Here is a 6,942-nt window from a genome sequence, read left to right on the forward strand (position 1 = left end):
GTTTTTTTGGTTTTTTTTTTTTTATTGTCATTTCTATTCCTAGCTCAGAATGGATGGGGGGGGGGGGCTGGCAAGTCATTAGAGGTTTACGCTCTCTCTCTTCGGCCAAGAGACGAAAACGATAACAAAGAAGGAGTAAACCAAAAACACAAGTGATGTGGTAAAAATGCGAGGTCAAACATAGAAATCTAAAATGCGAATGGAAAAAAAAAAAAAATGAGAGAAGGATTATTTATAATATCAAATCTTATTAACAACAACTGCAATGGTGTGAACTATATTATGTTGGACAAATGTACTTATTGTCAATTTCATATGAGTAATTTTACAGTGATGATTCGGGTAATTATTAATAGCACAATATTATTTATTTTTTATCACCAACCAATTATTTATGATTATTTATTTTTATTTGAATAAACTCTGCTGCTGATTCAGAAAAAGTGGTGAATCATCAAGCTGATGTTATTGTTTCTGGAGAAGGTTAAGCAACCACCAGGTCAACAAGAGAAGACTATATTAGTAATTCTAAGAGCTTAAGAGCGATGAACAATAAGAATATACAAGAAAGATTAACTCGTGAAAGTTAGTAAATGGAATATATATATGTATGTGTAAATCCTATGGGATAAAAAAAACTGCTAGACAACTGTGGTTTGATACATAAAATAACACATTTTAATTCACATCTGCATAACAGTCATGAGCGATGTTTAAAGCAAAATAATTGATGAGTTCTAGTTAGAAAATAACAATAATTATGAAACATCTTCTGACACATAATAACCTTGACCTACAATTTTTTTAACACTTCCTGACGGATTATTTCTGCAACGTGTCTGTAGTTCCAATCAGAAAAATTGAGCTGTTCTTTCATGACCTAGCGAACAGGCCTTCAGTTACACACAACTTTCATGACCTAGCGAACAGGCCTTCTGTTACACACAACTTTCATGACCTAGCGAACAGGCCTTCAGTTACACACAACTTTCATGACCTAGCGAACAGGCCTTCAGTTACACACAACTTTCATGACCTAGCGAACAGGCCTTCTGTTACACACAACTTTCATGACCTAGCGAACAGGCCTTCTGTTACACACAACTACCTAGCGAACAGGCCTTCTGTTACACACAACTTTGTGGAACAGTAGAAGACGTCAAGAATGATTAGACTAGGGTAGGTTCTGTGTCCACTTTAAACGTGCCAACGAACTTTCACGCTGTCCTTCAATGTCACTCTACTGATGGCTATTACTGGCATCTGACAGTACAGGAACTGGAAACCGGATGTTATTTAAGCTTCATTGGAAAATACGAAACCTGTTTAAAAAAACTTCTTATCTTTATTGTGAAGTTTGTCCAATAAAAAATATACTGTATACTTTTAATCAAGATAGTAGACATAGATATGGTATAATAAGAGCATGTGTTAAACACGTGACAGAAGTAAAGTTTTGAAATGGCATTGCGATTTGTTTGTTTGCTTTAGCGCCAAGCTACACAATAGCCTATCTGCGTTCTATCCACCGGATTTTAGCGTTCTAAATCTGTAAACACATCACTAGCTCATCAGGAGGGAAGTGGGGGAAGGCATTGCAGTAAACGTTTGTGGGAAGGTGTTCTATTTCAATAATGTTCACGTTTGTATATTTTGTAGTTTGTTTTACACAAAATCAAGTAATATCAGCTATAAGTCGATGAAAATAAGTGTTAATATTTTAACTTTTAATTATTGTTAAACTCGAGGGTTAGTATTTTAGTTATTGATAAAAGTGTAGTATTCAATTTATTGCTAAATATGCTTATAATTATTCTCAACAATGTTGCATACGAATGGCACATCTAAGTTATCGTTAAATTTTACAATTAGTACTTAGACTTGGTTTAAAAGAAACTGTTAACATTTAAAATTTATGTAAACCTAAATGATAAAATTTAAGAAAAAATAAGTAAGATTATTAAAAAATAAAATTTAATATTAAAAGTTACGTATATTAAACGTGAATTTCAATATACAAATAACTGTTAAATGCGATTGTTTATTCTCCCAGTTATTGTTTAACGTATTAATACCTAAATCATTGTGAAACCTGAGTGTTAATAATTGGTTTAAGTATAACAATTATTGTTAAATGCGAGTATTAATATCTAAACACTGTGATGAATAAGTGTTAGCATCAAATTATTGTGAGTGATATATTTAAATTATAAATAAAACTGTTACAGGTTTGTATTTATGGCAAAGCTACCGAGGCTATCCTAATTTTGAACTATTGAACAGATTAAAAGCAGCTAATCACCAGCAGCTTACCACTCACTATCAACGCTAAAGGATTGACTGTCTCTCTTTTAACACGCGTATTGCACAGATTCGAAACCAGCTCGCCAACTACGAAATCCCGAGCTATACCAAAGGATCAAACAACGTTGCAGTTACAGATGGTTTGTTTATTATTAAGGACATAGGTACACAGTGGGCTATCTGTGCCCTGCCCACCGCGAGTATTGAAAAACCTGAGCCACCAGGGGTTACAGATAAAGACCAATTATAATATTTTAGGTAAAAAAAAAGACACTTAAATTAAGCAAACGATATACAAAATATTAAAAGACATGAGGAAATCGTTTCAGTTTATCTAAATCAATCTCTATTTTGTTAAGGTCCAATTAAAATATGAATGGTAATGTTGAAAAGTGAATCAACGCATACGATACAATAAAACATTTGAAAGTTATCTAGTACTGAGGACTTCAATATGTTGTTAAAAAAGACATTATAGAAGAAGAAGATCACGAGGAAGTCGCAGTGAATACGAAAAAAAGTAAAGATGATAGATAAAAGAATTATCTTATAGATAAATTGTCACAAAGTGAAATAATACATATTATCGTTAATTTAGTCGTATTTACAAACACCATTGCTAAACGTGAGGGTTAGTATTTTAGTAATGCATAAATGTAAGTGTAAGAATTGAATATATTTCTATCCCCCTAGTGGCACAGCGGACTTATACTGCTAGAAACCAGGTTTCGATACCCGTGGTGTAGCTTTGTGTTTAATAACAAACAACAACTTGTTTCTAAATGTGGGTGTAAGTATTCTTCATAATTTCGCAAATGAATGGTATATTTGAATTATTGTTAAATTTAATAATTAGTGATTATATTGTGATTAAACGTTTTAATGATTGTTTGAAGTTAAGCACAAAGCTACACAATGGGCTATCTGTGCTCTGCCCACCATGGGTATCGAAACCCGGTTTCTAGCGTTGTAAGCACGCAGACATAACGCTGTGCCACTAGGGGGCGTGTGATTAACAGCATCTATTTAAAATGTACGCAAGTGAATACGTAAACGTGTGATATTCCAAGGTGCACTTGGTTTATAAGCAAATTAAGTGCCACATTAAAAAGAGCAGCGCCCCTAGTGATTCAGCGGTAAGTCTGAGGGATTATAACGAAAAAAATCAGTTTTCGATACCCGTGGTGGGCAAAGCAGAGATAGCCCATTGTGCACCTTTGTATTTAGCATCAAACAAATATACAAAAACCTAACTCAACCAAAAGATAGGAGATTGAAACAGTTATTTGCTTTTGCAATAACTAAAATCCTTTATTGACAAATATAGAACACTTAGCGCGTAAGGTTTGTTGACTGGGAGCTGTTTCTTCTTTTATTTCCACGTGGAAAGTCTGGTCTTATTATTCAGGAAAAGGAAAGTCGCGAAAAACGGTTGGTCACTTATATAATGCACTGGCCATTTATATAAGCAGATATACCTACTATGGTACTGATCACGAGTGACACAGTTTAAAGTTGGAACCATATATTCAAAAAATAAGATATACTTAAGCCTGTATTGAAATTTTGAAAAACAAACAAACCTGAATACACTTGAGTAATTATATATATATATAATAGCTGAGTTACCTGGCACTGCACGGTGAAAATTTAGATTTGAAATGTATAGATCAGTATTTGTTTCAGCAAAATTATTCAGTAAGTAGACAAAAGCTGTGATGCGAGAAATAAAAAAGCATTTAATCAAACAAAGCTTTATTTGAAATTAGATCGTGTTTGAGATTGTCTTGTTCTTTGAGCCTGAAGTCGTACATCATGTTGCTTCTCTGTTTCTTGCTCTCCGTAAGTTATTTGTCTTAATTTTTGTGCTTGAAGTCTGGTTTGACGATGTTCAGAAGTTTCTTGTTGTCTATATCCAGCTTACCTTGATTCTGACTGAACTCTGGCTTTGTGCTATTCAACAGTTTCTTACTGTCTTTGAGTAGCCTGCCTTTCAGCTTGAGCTCGAAGTCTAACTTTACGTTCTTCCAAAGTCTCTTCCTGTATTTGACTAGCCTGTCTAGCAGCTTGTGCTTGAAGTCTTTGATTGCTTTATTCTTCTGTTTCAGCTGCTATTTGTGCTTGCATTCTTTTAGCGGCAGAAGACTTCCCATAGAAAGGGCGTTTCTTGGGTTGCATAATCACCTGTATCACTAAACAATAATTTGCAATTCACAAAGTTACTAATTCACTTATGAAACCACTTAGCACTATTTAAAGAAAACTGTTTTTGGAAATACTGAATTGACAGCAAGGTGATCTGAGTGTCTCCCGCCATAACGCTTTCTGTGTGCAAAACGTGCTTATGTTTGTATGCTTATTACAAGAAAAAAATGGTGCAATAGTAATTAATTGTCAATTTCGTCACTAAATACTACACCAAATACAAAATAAATAGCACCATTAAATTTCTTGTAAAAAACTGGTTATCATGAAGTTATTTTAAAATTTGTAAGTTAAACCGTTTGGTTTCCTATGGCGAACAAAATAAACAAATAAACAAACTTCCTCTTATATATATATAGATATATACTCACATCTTATAAGTATGAAATTCCTTGTTCTGGCGTCTTCTTGAACCTACATCTTCTGCTCAAGCTGACGACTGTGATTACCTACTAATGTCTGGCACCGCAGTTCCCATAGTAACATACTTCTGTGGAGGATGGTGAAGCCAGTCTTAGACCTGACATCTTGATAATCTTTACCCCCCACTTTGGATTCAAAGACTACGTTTCAACAGACTTAAGGCACAAAAGTATCTTGGAGCTGCATTGACAACTTTTTGGTTGAATGGGGGGTTACAGTAATTACATTTTCTTTTTCTCATGAAAACAACCGTAGATTTCGAGGTGTGGCTAGAAGATTTTTTATATGTGATCCTTAGTTAACTTCAAATACTTGCTTATCTTTATATTCTTAGCGGTAACAGGGAGAAATGCCCGGCTTCATAGTAACGGCTTTTTTGATCGTGATCGTAAGGGCATTGTTCCGAAATGGCCAGAGGTGATGTATCAGAGACAGTTGCTGTCCCATTTGTTTCTGTGAAGGTTTTCTTCTTCGAAACGTTGGGTCATTTCGCTCTACATATTCCAGCCATAAGCCTACCCTCTTAAGTTGCATTGTGGAACGGTAAGGAATTCGGCTATTTAACGTTATGTTTATCGTGTTTACTCTCTGCGCTTTACAACGTTATGGTTACCGTGTTTACCCTCTGCTTTATACAACGTTAATGGTTACCATGCTTGCCCTCTGCGCTATACAATGTTATGGTTACCGTGTTTACCTTCTGCGCTATACAACGTTATGATTAACGTGTTTGCCCTCTGCGCTATACAATGTTATGGTTACCGTGTTTACCTTCTGCGCTATAGAACGTTATGATTAACGTGTTTGCCCTCTGCGCTATACAACGTTATGGTTACCGTGTTTAACCTCAGCACTATACAATATTATGGTTACAGTGTTGTTGAAAGCCTGTTTGTCCATACCATCATTATTAGAAGTTGAGGGGGGGGGGATGTTTACGTAAATATTAAAACCATTCTCCCTTTTTTGATCTTTTCTTAGTTGCTACTAAATTATTCCTAAGCCTGCCTTGTGCTATTCGGTATATGTTGTACTTAAGTCGTTCCTGAGAGTAGTTTCAACATTTTCTATTTTGACCAATTAGATGCTACAAGCTAATCATATTAATCAATGGTACTGCGTCACGTTTAAAATCGTTTCTCTACCAGTTTATGCTATCTTACGGAAATTTTCCTTTATCTTGACCAATCGCAAGCTATCTCTTGATGACGTAGCTAATTGCTATAGAGGTATAAACGAAAAATTTAAGAACAAAACACATACAATGAATTTTTCATGTTAATCTTCACGCTTCGTAACATAATCTGGAAAATTATTATCTTCAAAGGGAATTCTAATACTCTAATAAATTATATAACGTATAAATCATAAGAAACGCCAATTCATAGGCTGTTAAAAACTAATATTGTTGTGGTATTATACCTGCTGTTGTAATAATAATTATCCAACAATTCAGTATTAACTTTCCATCTATAAAAACTAAACTACAATAGACCTCGTAATCCACTATCTATCTGTGTTGAAGTTTCCGTTTTGACTCACCATCTGGTAAGTTTTCTAGGTGAAAAATAACATAGGTTTTGTACGACACGTTCTATCAGCGACAATAATTATGAGTAGGTTCGAAAGTCCGCTTTATCATCCCACGTTTATCAGATCAACCTTTAAAATACTGGGCCACTTAAGCAAATGTTTTCATGCGTTCGATCCTGTACGTAAATAGTTAGGGGTCTTTGATATTTAGAAAGAAAAGTAACAAAAGTTTATATCTTATTTTCCTCTTCTATGAAGGGATCAAGAAAAGTCTGTTCATGCCCATCCCTGTTAGAAGTTTGGGGGAGGGGGTATTTTTATGTAAATATGAAGACCAATCTCTCTTTCTGATCTTTTCTTTGTCGCTACTGAATCATTTATAAGCCTGCTTTGTGCTATTCGGTATATGTTTTACAGTAAGTATTTTACCAAGCGATCGCATTGAGAAAATATTATTTTTTTCTGTTTTGAAAAGCT

At 34.5% G+C, this 6,942-nt stretch overlaps 1 long non-coding RNA gene across 1 annotated transcript in view; it reads left to right on the plus strand.

The window, feature by feature from the left end:
* Positions 1-6,408: 6,408 nt before the first annotated feature.
* The window catches only part of LOC111087928, a 26,356-nt gene continuing 25,822 nt past the window's right edge, over positions 6,409-6,942 (plus strand). Inside the window, exon 1 of the long non-coding RNA XR_002612545.1 lies at positions 6,409-6,480. This is a non-coding gene — a long non-coding RNA (uncharacterized LOC111087928). The remainder of the gene's footprint in view (positions 6,481-6,942) is intronic.

Source organism: Limulus polyphemus, unplaced genomic scaffold (genome assembly GCF_000517525.1).
Source record: "Limulus polyphemus unplaced genomic scaffold, Limulus_polyphemus-2.1.2 Scaffold80, whole genome shotgun sequence".
Taxonomy (NCBI): domain Eukaryota; kingdom Metazoa; phylum Arthropoda; class Merostomata; order Xiphosura; family Limulidae; genus Limulus; species Limulus polyphemus.